Source organism: Syngnathus acus, chromosome 3 (genome assembly GCF_901709675.1).
Source record: "Syngnathus acus chromosome 3, fSynAcu1.2, whole genome shotgun sequence".
NCBI classification, from domain to species: domain Eukaryota; kingdom Metazoa; phylum Chordata; class Actinopteri; order Syngnathiformes; family Syngnathidae; genus Syngnathus; species Syngnathus acus.
Window position 1 is genome coordinate 16,880,459 of NC_051089.1, and position 13,767 is coordinate 16,894,225.

Consider the following 13,767-nt stretch of genomic DNA (forward strand, 5'->3'; position numbering starts at 1 on the left):
AAACGTTCCAAAAAATCCATGCAGCACCAGAAGTCGCATTAATGGTGAGGGTTATAACAACATTATTTAAAAGAATAAATTCAGAGGCTTATTATACTGACATTTAGTTGAATTCACTTTTAAAATATATTATATGGCTCTCACTGAAATAAATTTCCAAATTTTTTGCTTTCATGGCTCTCTTAGTCAAAAAGGTTCCCGACCCCTGATATAGTGTGTGGCCATTAAAATTTAAACAACTGCATTTCAACACATTTTATTGTTTTCTTTGGTGTTTTTAGAAGAACTTGTAGAACCATACTTAACTGAGGTGCATAGGGCTGACTAGTATCCGTGTCTGCCCAAATCGCTGTACCCCACCAGGAAGCAGGAATTACAAGACCACACAAGAATCAAGACTGTCCCCAAAATAGTTTCATTGGAAGAAAAAATACTTTTAAATAAATGAAGAACATGTTCTCCTATTTTTTTTTTTCTAATAAAGTCAATTTATGGGGCAGGTGGTGTATTGGTTAGCACGTCCGCCTCACAGTTAGGAGGGTGCGGGTTTGATTCCACCTCCGGCCCTCCCTTTGTGGAGTTTGCATGTTCTCCCCGTGCCCGCGTGGGTTTACTCCGGGCACTCCGGTTTCCTCCCACATCCCAAAAACATGCTTGGTAGGCTGATTGAGCACTCCAAATTGCCCCTAGGTGTGAGTGCAAGTGCGGATGGTTGTTCGTTTCTGTGTGCCCTGCGATTGGCTGGCAACCGGTTCAGGGTGTCCCCCGCCTACTGCCCGATGACTGCTGGGATAGGCTCCAGCTTGCAAGTGACCCCCGTGGGGATGGATGGATGGATGGATGGATGGATGGATGGATGGATGGATGGATGGATGGATGGATGGATGGATGGATGGATGGATGGATGGATGGATGGATGGATGGATGGATGGATGGATGGATGGATGCATGGATGCATGGATGGATTGATTGATGGGCCCGTGTGGTTTAGTGTTACAGCGGCCACACACAGAAAAATAAACATGTAACAGTTAACACAGTGGGTGTGTGTGGCAGCCAAAATGGCAGCACTTATACCAACTGGCAAATAGATGAGCTTGAGGAAAGATGCAGAGCCAGTGATAAAGAGACGGGGACGTCACTGATGCTCCACAGTGAGATTAAATGGTCTTTGTTAAAGTGAATCTGTAGCTCCTTTTAGGTGCCGTAAATCAGTCTCATCAGAGGTGTAAAAGTCGAGCTATTTATTAGAGTGTGCCTTATAGAGAGAGGACTCACCAAACCCAGAACACACTGAAGCCAATCATTTACATAGCTGACTCGGCTTACCGCAAACCGATGATGAGAATCATGCCAACGTCTGCGCTCCTGTCTGGTGTGACATGTACAATACTTTGCCTTTTACATTTCAACACAAAATCCTGCCCCCTTTTACACAGCTGCTAACCTGACTCTGACACACCTTGGACACTACCTTGGAGGCTGGAAATGTTGCCGGACAATTCCAACCACTCATTCATATGGGTACTTTTCACATCTCAATCGATAATATCACAAATTACTTCAATGTGGCGTACTTTAACGCCCACGATTCAGTAGCGCCTTTACGTCTTAGAATTCGTCCTAGGAGGCTTACTCCGTGGTTCACGGCTGAAACTCGTACACTTAAACGATTATCCGGGAAGCTTGAGCGCAAATGGCGTGTAACTAAACTTGAGGTCTTCAGTCAGGCATTGTGTGACAGCCTGCTGAAATACAGTAGTGGTTAGTATTTCCACTCCAGGTCTGCGCCGTCCTGGAGCGTCGCCGGACTCGCCTGCTATTCTTCCCCCGGTTGGGCGTCCGGGCCTGGCTGGCGGCCACCCCAGCTCGCCCGGCCGTGCCTTCCATTCTTCTGGCGGACGTTCGATCGCTGGACATCAACATGCCTGCTGAGTTCTGCGGACCGGACAGTGCGTAGCTGCTGTGCGTCTGGAGCGGATGGCGCGCTATCGGGCGGACCGGGCCATTGTACGAGGGGGAACATCGCGTGGAGGTGGACTGTGCGTCTACATCCGTGAAGAATAGGGCCGGGACTTTGTTGTGGGATGCCAGCACTGCTCGCCACTGGCGAAGTTTGTGATCTCCGGGCTGTTGGGGTCCTGAACTCTCTCCCCGTTGTTTTACTTATGTGTTAATCGTGTGCTGTGTCTCGTCACCGTGGGATAGGGGGAACGGTATTTCGGTTTCTTTGTGTGTCCTAGCATGAAGGAATTGACAATAAAGCTGACTCTGACTCTGGGTCTGACTCTGATTTATATGATTCCGCTTGGGCACATTGTATGTACATATAACATGAGTTTTCATTGTTATGCGGATAACCCAATCATATATGACGTTAGCAATGACAAATCTGCGGGATTGTTGTAACCTTGAGGCGTGTCTTGCTGAGATTAAACAGTAGATGTCTCTCAATTTCCTACTTCTTAATCCAGATAAAACCAAGATGATGATAATTGGTCATGCTCGTTATCACCACCTATTTAAGGAAACCACTGTAAATGCAGATAAATGTACTATTACCCACAGTGACACTGTAACGAATATTGGTGTTATATTTGACCAAACTCTCTCCTTTCAAAAAAACATTAAGAACATAACTAGAACTGGGTTTTTTCACCTCCGTAATATTGCTAAGATTCGTCCGATTCTTTCAACCCGTGATGCGGAAATTGTTATACATGCGTTGTTACGTTGCTCCTTGATTACTGTAATGTTTTGTTCTCTGGTCTTTCTAAGTCTAGTATTAAAAGTCTACAATTGGTACAAAATGCTGCAGCAAGACTGCTCACAAGGACGAGAAAGCTTGATCATATTACCCTGATACTAGCCAACTTGCATTGTCTCCCGGTCCACTTAAGATGTGACTTCAAGGTTCTCTTACTAACCTTTAAAACATTGCAATGCTTAGCGTCTTCCTATCTTGTCGACCTAGTTCTACCTTAAGTTCTGTCCCGAAACTGTCGTTCGCAAAACACTGGTCTTTTAGTGACCCCAAGGGCCAAAAAGAAGTCCGCAGGGTCAAGAGCATTCTCGATTTGGGCTCCAGAGTTTTGGAATGACCTACCCATAGACATCAGAGCTGCTACCTCAGCAGAAGCATTCAAGACACGATTAAAAATACATTTTTATACCATGGCCTTGAATTAACCTATACTGGCTGATTCGGCTGCAGTTTATGCTCTGTGTTAAGTGACACCCAAACTGAAACTGGCTGTCTGGATTCCACATAAACCAATCGGGACGAGATCTGAGGCGGATTACCCCTTCGCAGACACTGCCATGACAACTGAGGGCATCTTCCTGCAGCTCTTCATTTTTGACCATGGACATCTACTTTACTTCTTCTTTGGATTGTTTTATATAGTGTGTTCAACGTTGCCCACTCTGCATCCATTGCAGGCTGGTCATCCTGGAACGGGGATCCTTCCATCTGTGGTCCCTTCTCAAGGTTTCTCATTTTTCCCCAGTTGGGCTTTTGTGACTTTTTTCTTGCCCTCCTGGGAGTTAAGATCAGGGGATGTTGAGAATAATTGTCAACTTTGGCCTTTTGAAGCCCTTTGAGACTTGTCTGTGATTAAGGGCTATATAAATAAACTTGACTTGACATAGAGGACCAAAATGGAGAAAGCCAAAGAAAGGCCATCGTTGATCGACAAATTGAAATTGAAGGGCAACAGCTGCACACGGTGCCCACCTTCAAATACCTGGGGAGCATAATGTCTGACACCTGCTCAATGGATGACGAGATCCAAAACCGCCTCAAGCAATCATCAGCATCTTTTGGTCGCCTAAAGAGAAGGATTTTTGTGAACAGCAACCTCAAACTCCACACCAAAGTGCTGGTCTACAGAGCAGTATGCATCACTGCACTACTGTATGGATGTGAGGCATGGACTATTTACAGCCGCTATCTGAGAAGCCTGGAGACCTTCCATGTGAGATGCCTCCAGAAGATCCTTGGTATCATATGGAAGGACAACGTGCCGCACACAGAAGTGCTGGAGAGGGCAAGCAGCGTGGAGTCCATCATGGCCCAACGTCAACTCAGGTGGATGGGGCACGTCCAGCCATAGACTCCCACGCAGAATCCTCAATTGTCAGTTATACCTGGGCCAACATAGTACTGGTGGGCAGAAGAAGCGGTTCAAAGACCAAATGAAGACCACCCTGAAGAGATGCCAGATCAATCCCTCTTCACTGGAGGAACTCACTTCCTGCCGAGACCTCTGGCGCTCCCATTCCTCACAGGGAGTGGATCATATGGAGGAACAGCGCACACAACATCGTGCAGCAAAGCGTACGAAGAGGTACGCTCGCCAGGCCAGCCCTGCTCCCCCCAGCCCCTCCTTCACATGCCTGGTCTGTAACCACACCTGTAGGTCCAGGATCGGACTGTTCAAACATCAGCAGACTCACAAATAAAAGATGGTCATCATCGAATCGATGGACAACCATAAGTAAGTGCGTGCGTGTACGTGTGTGTGTGCCACTTGAATTTGACATGGAATTGGACAGAAAAAAATAAATACTGCCATTACATCAGAATTGCGCACTTGGTCTTGCACTCTGAGTCCAGGCTAAATTGTCCAAAGGATGTGAGTATGTCTTGATGTGTAAGCAGCGTGATTGAATGGTAAACCATCCATTTCTGTTTTATCTGATCAAAATTTACTTCTATACGTTTTATATAATCTGCCCATTGGAATGGCATGCTGGATCCTTAGCAAGGTTATCTATCACGAGGTCAGAAGGATGTGCAAAGCAGTAAAAGATTTGTGGGAAGTTAAGCCATCATAAGTCACTGCACAAACTTTCCATAACAATAAATCAAGCAAAATGCAAACTCGTGATTTTTCTTGCCAAGAAATCTTAGACTTAGCCGCACCAACACACCTGGTTTTACTTTGCGAGCATTTCTCCTGCAAGTGCTGCACTTTACACGACACATAACCCCTGAACCCTTGATAGCTTGTAATGCTGTGAATTTATTCTTGATAAGTAACAGCACAGAATGACAGCCTGTCTTGTGCATGTCAATTGCCCCGGGGTGCGTATTCATGTGTCAAGTCCATCACCCTCTTTCCTGTCCACTCAGAGCGCCCACAAGGCAAGAAGCACTCAAGAGTTTTTCATGTTGCCTTTCTATTTACACCACTTTGTCTTTGTATCAGAATGAATAAGAGAGCCGCTGGGCTGCTGCCCTTAATGGTCTCTCCCTTTTACCCTCACCTTGTGTGCTATTTGAATTTCATGACTGATGTGTCCAGCCTTTCCTTCATCTCGAGTACAACGGCTAGGGCTCAGACTTCTTAACGCTTTACCTTGCGTGACCAGCTAATTGTAGATTTTTGTTTCCCTGATATTAGTAAAAATGCAAACACTTGAACACAAACAGAGGACACAACTAGATGAATTCATGATGAATTCACGAAAAAGGTGCTAGCTGGAATCACTGAAAAATCTATACGGTATACTATAACATGTCCTTGAGAAACAACAGCCAGTGTTAGCCCATTTTTCAACACTGATTACACATATTGATTTGACAGAACATGGAGGCTTCGAGTTGAAAGGATTCAGCAGACTGGAAACATAGCGGGTGCTTCGTCACAGGTCAAAATGCTGACTTACAAATATTACCAACATGTACAGAACCAACAAATAAACGCAATTGTCATTTTTTGCACTGTAACCCTCTACTCGGGAATGTCAAGTCACACTTTTGAATATTATGATCACCCTCTGGTTTTAGCACATATACTTGTACAATAAATAATTGGCTTCGTGCGATAACATTTTTGCTATTCTTAAAATGGGGGGAAAAACAAATTCGAACGTGCACAATCAATTTTCTGGAAGTTTGTTAATCTCCATAACAATATTCTTTTCTAGTCTCAAATTGTTTCATTCAAAATCTACATTAACTCTAGAAGCAATTTCTAAGATTATAACAGGCATATTCTGAAACGGTTAAAACAAGTTCACAATAAATATAACCAATAAATTACACACTCAACCTGAGCGTGAAATTTTGGTGGGTTATTCATATTCCTGATGACCCTCACTCAGTTCATAAATTACAGTATGGAACTATCACAAGTGTTAAGTGAAACTACTGATCTAAAGGTTTACAGTCTGTAACTATCTGTCAGTATTAGGTGAAACTACTGATATAAAGGAAAATGGGAAAACAGTAGAGCACTCCACCTTAACTGACAGCTAGAGATGATGCAAATAGTGACACTGGAGTTTTATTGTTTTGAATGCAAGTGTTACAACATTGCGCAACGGGCTTGAGAGCAGTGTAGTCGTTACCTTCTAAAATATTTGTCTTGCACACAGTATTTTGTTTATGGTCACGATGATGCTCTTCTTTTAACCTGAAACTACACCTTCTGCAAAGTGAAGAAGTAAACAAACGTTGAGTATTCTTTGTGTTTACTACTAACATAGTGAATTCAATAGCATTTTATATGAATTACATTGTTGTATGAATGTATTATAGACACACTCCTGGCAATAGTGTTCCTGGACTGAGCTGTGAGATGAACTGTGGCTTCACCACTACAACCAACAGCAACAAACCAAACCCCTCCTGCAGCGTCATCTTAAAAAAAGAATAACATTTAATTAAAGTAAGAGCAACCGAGTCGTCAAACACTGCATTACTGTTATTGCAAGGGCACATTTGTGACAAATGTTTCTGTGACATACTGCAGAGTACACTCACCAGAGCTTCTCACTAAATGGAATTTGTAAGATGAGGAAGAAAAGAAAACAGAAATTGAATGGGATTTCTCTCTGGGATTTCTCTCAAGTACTCGCAAGGCTTTGTCACTCGCGGTGTTATTTACTACTCTCGGGATGTTTTCCTCAGGGTCTCAGCTCACTGAGAGGAAATACTGAGAATGTTCAATTTATTTGACACAGGGAATATAACCTTCTCGGAACTCAAAGGCCAAGTGGTGGAAAAACAGATGCCACCTGAAAGACGCAGCCTGCCAGTCTTGCTCAAGATCGCCATCTAGTGGCACTAGTGATTTCTGAGCCTGTGTACTGTAGTAAAGCGCGACTTCTCTGCCTCAAGGGAATCAATGACCGTCTATCTGTTGTGAAGCCGCAAGACAATCAATGCAAGAACAACAAACAGCAATGATCATCCTGACATGTCTAATTAGTATCAAACATCTCCATTACCGGAAAGTTGCTGGAAAATTGCCCCAGTCGTGAATAGGCCGACTTGTTTTTGTTTTGTTTTGTTTTGTTTTGTTTTGTTTTGTTTTGTTTTGTTTTGTTTTGTTTTGTTTTGTTAGGTTTGGTTTTGTTGGTTTGTCTATGTGAAGCCCTTTGAGACTGCTTGTGATTTAGGGCTATACAAATAAACTTGACTTGACTTGTTATCACCATCATAACATCATCGTAGCGACTCACTTTGCCTTTAAGTTACGTTTTACGAATGTCATGTAAACCTAACATTGTACCGCTTCTTGTTTTCCTTTACCCAAGTTTTTGCTGAAGCCATCAAGTTTTGATTTTTAAATATTTAAATATTTTAACTTAGTTAATATTTAATTAGCCTAATACAGGTAATATATTATAATAATAATATAATATGACTAATAAATATAAATACATAAACATAAGTATAATATAAAAGTAATATTACATTGTACATTATGGATGAATTCTAAAAAAAAAAAAAAAAAAAAAAATCCGCACGTGCCAAATTCAACTTTTGTACTTAGATAAAGTCACAACATCTAGACATACGGTTTCCGAAAAGAATTATTCTGGCGCGGCGTGTAAAAGAGAGGATGGAGTTCGTGCGAACCGGAGCATCATCGTACGCAAGAAAATGAAACAACCGTGAAGGGAAAATTACCCATAAACATGCAGCTTTAGCGCTTACCTTTACGACACGTCCTCTGTAAAGTTATTTTTCGTAACTTGACTGGAGAATGGTAAACATTTTTTACTAGTGTATATATATCTTTCCCTGGAGGAGAAGGCAAAGTCTGAATTGGATGCTTGTAGTTGAGAACTTGTACCCAGGCTGAGCTGATGCTCCTGCTGCAGCCTTTCGCCTGGTGCAGCCAAAGAGTAAGAAAGGTAGCAAGATGAGTCACCCACATCTCTATAGCCTTGGCTATAGCTATTGCTAAGCTGCGACTGAGAACCGCAAGAGATACTTGCATTGCAATGCCTCTTTGGCTGAGTTGTATTTCTTCTATTAGACACAATTGTTGAAACAACTCCTGTTTCGTTTCACTTTGGATTGTCCAGGGTGCTCACTAACTCATAATACCTGGGTATGAGACAGCACTGTATATGAGTATAATGCAGTCCACTTTTACAAAACTGCAAGTTACACTCACATATTAGCACGTTGTTCATAAATAATGCTTCTGTCGAGGTTGATCAAGGTTTACCCTTCCCTTTATTACTTCAGATATAATGTTTTGTCGACATGTTCTGTGTTTGTGCCCATTAGGTCTAAAATGTCAAGATTTACTACCTATTTACCTGAGATCATCCTACGGATGCTGTGAGAAACTACTTAATTTAAGTTAATTTGTCAGAAAATTAATTTTTAATTTCAAAATACAATTTAGACGTAGAGTGACAGGTGGAACAATTAAATGTTCTTCCATTTGATGGCAGAATGTACTGTAAACCAGTGTGCCCACCTGTTGCCATTCATACAGCTGAATAAGTTGATTCCTGCAAGTATATATAAACGTTTTGTTCAACTAAACAGGCCCAGGTTTTACTCTGTTCTAAATGTGTCATGAAACCTCCACCTCGATGAATACAAGTTCACAAACGTAGAAGCAACAAAACAGGTGATAAAGTCGAAATCTATATTGAAAACAGAAACAACATTGTTTTTGAACCACTACTGAGTATGCCAATGGTGATTGAAAATGTTTGTGAATGTGTAACAGTCGAAATCAGTCTTTTTCTATCTGTGACTATGAAAACAAAGGGCACACGCACTCTACAGAAGTTCTATTTTGAAGAATAAAAATAAAAATACTTGATATGCCCCCGAACAAACCAAATCTATTCAAACTGAAACTTGGGCGCAGAGGACTGTTGATATTTTAACACTTCAAAGTCAAAGTCAAAGTCAGCTTTATTGTCAATCCCTTCATATGTCAAGACACACAAAGAAACCGAAATTCCGTTTCCTCCATCCCACGGTGACGAGACATACAAGTAGGCGACACAAAACAAAAACAAGAAGGCACAAACCATAAATAATAAATAATAAATAAAATAAAACGCGCGATGAATAAATAACAGACCAATAACCCATTAAATAAGAGGGGCAAAACCGAGCCAGTGCGCATACAGCAAGAACAGGACGCTACGCTGAAAGGGGGAGCGAGTTCAGGATCCTAACAGCCTGGAGTACGAAGCTGTTGGAAAGTCTGGTGGTGCGGGAGCGCAGGCTCCTGTACCGCCTCCCAGAGGGCAGAAGTTCAAACAAAGAGTGAGCGGGGTGACTCACATCACTCACAATCTTGGTCGCCTTGCGGGTGAGATGGGAGGTGTAAATGTCCTTCAAGGAGGGGAGAGAAGCACCAATAGTCTTACTAGCCGTTTTCACTATGCGCTGCAGGGCCTTCAAGTCGTGGTCAGTGCAGCTGCCACCCCAGACAGCAATACAGCTGGAGAGGACGCTCTCAATGGTGCCGCGGTAAAAAGTAGTCATGACGGCCGGAGGAGCCCCCGCTCGCCTGAGTTTCCGAAGGAAGTACAGGCGGCGCTGGGCCTTCTTCGCCAGCGACGCGGTGTTGGTGGACCAGGAGAGATCCTCACTGATGTGCACCCCCAGGAACCTGGCGCTGCTCACTCTCTCCACCACAGCACCGTCGATGGTCAGCGGCAGGTGTTGGGCGTGACCCTTCCGGAAGTCAACAACAATCTCCTTGGTCTTGTCGACGTTCAGCAGGAGGTTGTTGTCCCTGCACCACGCGGTCAGAAGGTCAACCTCCAGCCTGTATTGAGTCTCGTCTCCCTTGGTGATGAGACCCACCAGAGTCGTGTCGTCAGCAAACTTCACTATGCGGTTGCCGCTGCAGGTGGCAGCGCAGTCATGCGTCAGGAGGGTGAAGAGCAGCGGACTGAGCACGCAGCCTTGGGGGGCCCCTGTGCTCAGCGTGATGCTGGCGGAGATCTTGTCGCCAACACGTACCACCTGTGGCCTCTGACAGAGGAAGTCCAGTAGCCAGTTGCAGAGGCAGGTACTGAGGCCCAGCTTGTCAAGTTTGCCGATGAGACGCTGCGGCACAATGGTGTTGAAGGCAGAACTGAAGTCCACAAACAGCAACCTCACATACGAGTCCTTCCCCTCCAGGTGGGTGAGGGCCGAGTGGAGGGCAGAGCAGATGGCATCCTCAGAGGACCGTTTGGCCCGGTACGCAAACTGGAAGGGGTCAATGGTGGGGGGGAGAACTGACCGGATGTGCTCCAAGACAAGCCGCTCAAAGCACTTCATGATGATGGGCGTAAGTGCCACGGGGCGGTAGTCATTGAAGCAGGACGGAGCAGGCTTCTTCGGCACAGGTACGATGGTGGCAGCTTTGAAACACGACGGGACGATGGCCTGCTGCAGGGAAGTGTTAAAGATGTCCGTGAAGACACCCGTCAGCTCACCAGCGCAGTCCTTCAGCGCTCGACCCGGGATGTTGTCCGGGCCCGCCGCCTTACGGATGTCGATAGCGGCAAGCGTCCTCCTCACGCTGTCGGCGGAGAGGCACAGGGGCAGCTCGTGGGAAGGGGGAGTGGCCTTCAGCGGGCAAGTGCTGTTCTGAGCGTCGAAGCGAGCAAAGAAGCGGTTGCTTCCAGTGAACAGAAATTATGTCTAGATGTCTAGAGCATTTTCTATCCGGGCTCCAGAGCTTTGGAATGCCCTCCCAATGGATATTAGGACTGCTACCTCAGTAGAAACATTTAAGACACGTTTAAAGACACATTTCTATGACATGGCCTTTAACTAACTTGGAGTGGCCGATTCGGCCGGAGTTTGTTTTGTTTTCTCTCCCCCCCCCCCCCTCCCCGGCCGGGGAGGTGGTTAGGTGGCACCCAAGCTGACAGCGGCTATCTGGATTCTTGTGGGCTAATTCAGGTTGGGGGAACTGCAGCTCAACCTCCACAGCCAGGATAGCAGAGGGCTCCTCTGGCAGCCCTTCGCTCTGACTTGGACATCCACTTTTGATTTTCATATTATGTATTATTTGTGCCCTCTCTGCATCCATTACAACCTGGTGATCCTGAAAGGGGGATCCTTCCATCTGTGGTCCCTTCTCAAGGTTTCTCATTTTCCCCGGGCAGGGGTTTTGAGTTTTTCCTTGCCCTTTTGGGAGCTTAAGATCAGGGGATGCTTTGAGAATAATTGTCAATTTTTGTCTATGTGAAGCCCTTTGAGACTGCTTGTGATTTAGGGCTATACAAATAAACTTGACTTGACTTGACTTGACTATAGCTGGTGCCTGTGCTGCTGAAGTGTGCAAATGTTGTTACTCTTCAACAATTGTCAACGCTAATACCAAAATACTACATACATGATATTATGGAATGTAGCGGCACTGGTTAGCACGTCCACCTCACAGTTAGGAGGATGCGGGTTAGATTCCACCTCCGGCACTCTCTGTGTAGAGTTTGCATGTTCTCCCCGTGCCTGCGTGGGTTTCCTCCCACATTCCAAAAATGCTTGGTAAGCCGATTGAGCACTCCAAATTGCCCCTAGGTGTGAGTGCGAGTGCGGATGGTTGTTCATCTCTGCGTGCCCTGCGATTGACTGGCAACCGGTTCGTGGTGTCCTCCGCCTACTGCCCAATGACTGCTGGAATAGGCTCTAGCACGCCCATGACCCCCGTGGGGACAGGCGGTATTGTGGAATGTTGAATTGCTGAGTGTATAAGGGCGTTGATCTCCTTGCGACAGGAGCAGGCACTTCTGAACTGTATCATAAGCTTTAGATCAGGGGTGTCAAACTCATTTTTTTCGTGGGCCACATTGTAGTCATAGCTTCTTTCGGAGGGCCATTATGACTGTCAACCCAAATAAATGTATGAGCACCTCATATTATATACAGTAAAAGCTACAAAACAAACTGACAAATAACTCGTTTTCAAATCAGACGAGTAAAAACTGCTCAAATATATATAAAAAAACGATATTATTAAAAGTGAAGACAATTTGCAATTCTAGTAATGACACGAGAATTTGATGCACAATTTGTCTTTGCGGGCCATATAAAATGATGTGGCGGGCCGTATCTGGCCCCCGGGCCTTGAGTTTGACACCTGTGCTTTAGATCTTCTAATTTAGGTTCTCAGTGCAATCGACCAGACCTTCTCCACTCAACGTTGACCCTCATGGGGTTGCACCTGTAAAATAAACTGAAAGGAATGAAGTCTGGCGCCCTTGGAAATGAGGGACTTCCAGCTTTGGAAAGCAACCTGATGGCTGAGAGCAGAGAGGCCAGAGAGATGATGGCAACGCTCTGTCATGAGATGTCTAAATTCTATAAGAAAATGGTTGGGCTACAGGAGACCAGAGCGGGAGACGATTAGCTGTGTTCGGTCGGTGAGGGTGCCGGCTGGTATAAGTGACGGTGCCCGGGGGTGCCTGCGAGATTGTGACTCAAATTCTCTTGAAATGTATTAAATCGTTACAGTTGTATTCAAATCAAACTGTTAAAATATGTTAAAACCCAATCAACTTGTCATTGCTGTATTCAAATCAAACTGCTATAATTTTTTATCAAACTTCCAGTTAATTAGTCATTGATGTATTCAAACCATTTGTTATCCTGGTCAAATGTCTGTTTTACTTTGTTTAAACTTGTTATACAAACTCCCAGTTTATTTGTTATTGCTGTATTTTAACCATATTATACTGGTAAAATTTCTTTTTTTTTGTTTCTCCTTTTTCATGGTTATGGTGTACGTAGGTAGTACTGTAGTAATGTAGATTGTGTGTCTGGCAGTGAAATCTTGGTTGTAATCGGGACAGGACTGGATATGCAGAATTGCTTCAATCCGCTTCCCTTTTCGACAAGTCATGTAAAACATAATGTGACATGAAGCTGTAATAAGTGTGTTGCTTATGTACTTGCTGAAACAAACAAACAAACAAACAAACAAACAAACAAACAAACAAACAAAAAACTTAAACAATATCAAATTTCATGCTTTTGGGACAGTTTTGTTTGGTGGTGTGCCCGTGGGTCTTTTTTCTTTGTAAAATCTGCCTTGGCTCAATAAAGGTTGGGAAACACCTACAATAGTAGCAGGTTTGTAACTTTTCTATTAAATTACTGGAATAATGTAATGTAGTATTCCAGTGATACAGAAAGTTTAAAATGCAATTTAACAAAAAAATAACAATTACACATGCAATTTGAAAATGAAATGAAAATTTCCAGAAAGTTTAAATTGCATTTTAACAAAAAAATAACAATTACACTTGCAATTTGCAAATAAAATAAAACTTTCCAGCAAAAATTACATGACTTTATTATGTTTTCTTCATTTTGAGAAATATTTATATATATATATATATACGATATAATATATACCTCTAGTGAAAGCTGTTTTATTGTAGTCATTTAACGTGCATTTGTTGTCCTACCAATGAATTAGTATATTTTCTAATGCAAAGAAAACGAATTCCGTAATTTCCAATAGTACTTGAATGCAGCTATACGTTTTG

At 43.6% G+C, this 13,767-nt stretch overlaps 1 protein-coding gene across 6 annotated transcripts in view; it reads right to left on the reverse strand.

Moving 5' to 3' along the window:
• LOC119120183 (multiple epidermal growth factor-like domains protein 11) overlaps window positions 1–8,328 on the reverse strand; it is a 102,150-nt gene extending 93,822 nt beyond the window's left edge. For 4 of the 6 annotated variants that reach the window (XM_037246826.1, XM_037246827.1, XM_037246825.1 and 1 more), the window contains exon 1: window positions 7,952–8,322. The gene's annotated coding sequence lies outside the window, so the exon portion shown is untranslated. Of the gene's footprint in view, window positions 1–7,951 lie in introns of all 6 variants that reach the window. The other 2 variants (XM_037246829.1, XM_037246828.1) reach the window with 1 other exon arrangement.
• Between the last annotated feature and the right edge of the window lie 5,439 nt (window positions 8,329–13,767).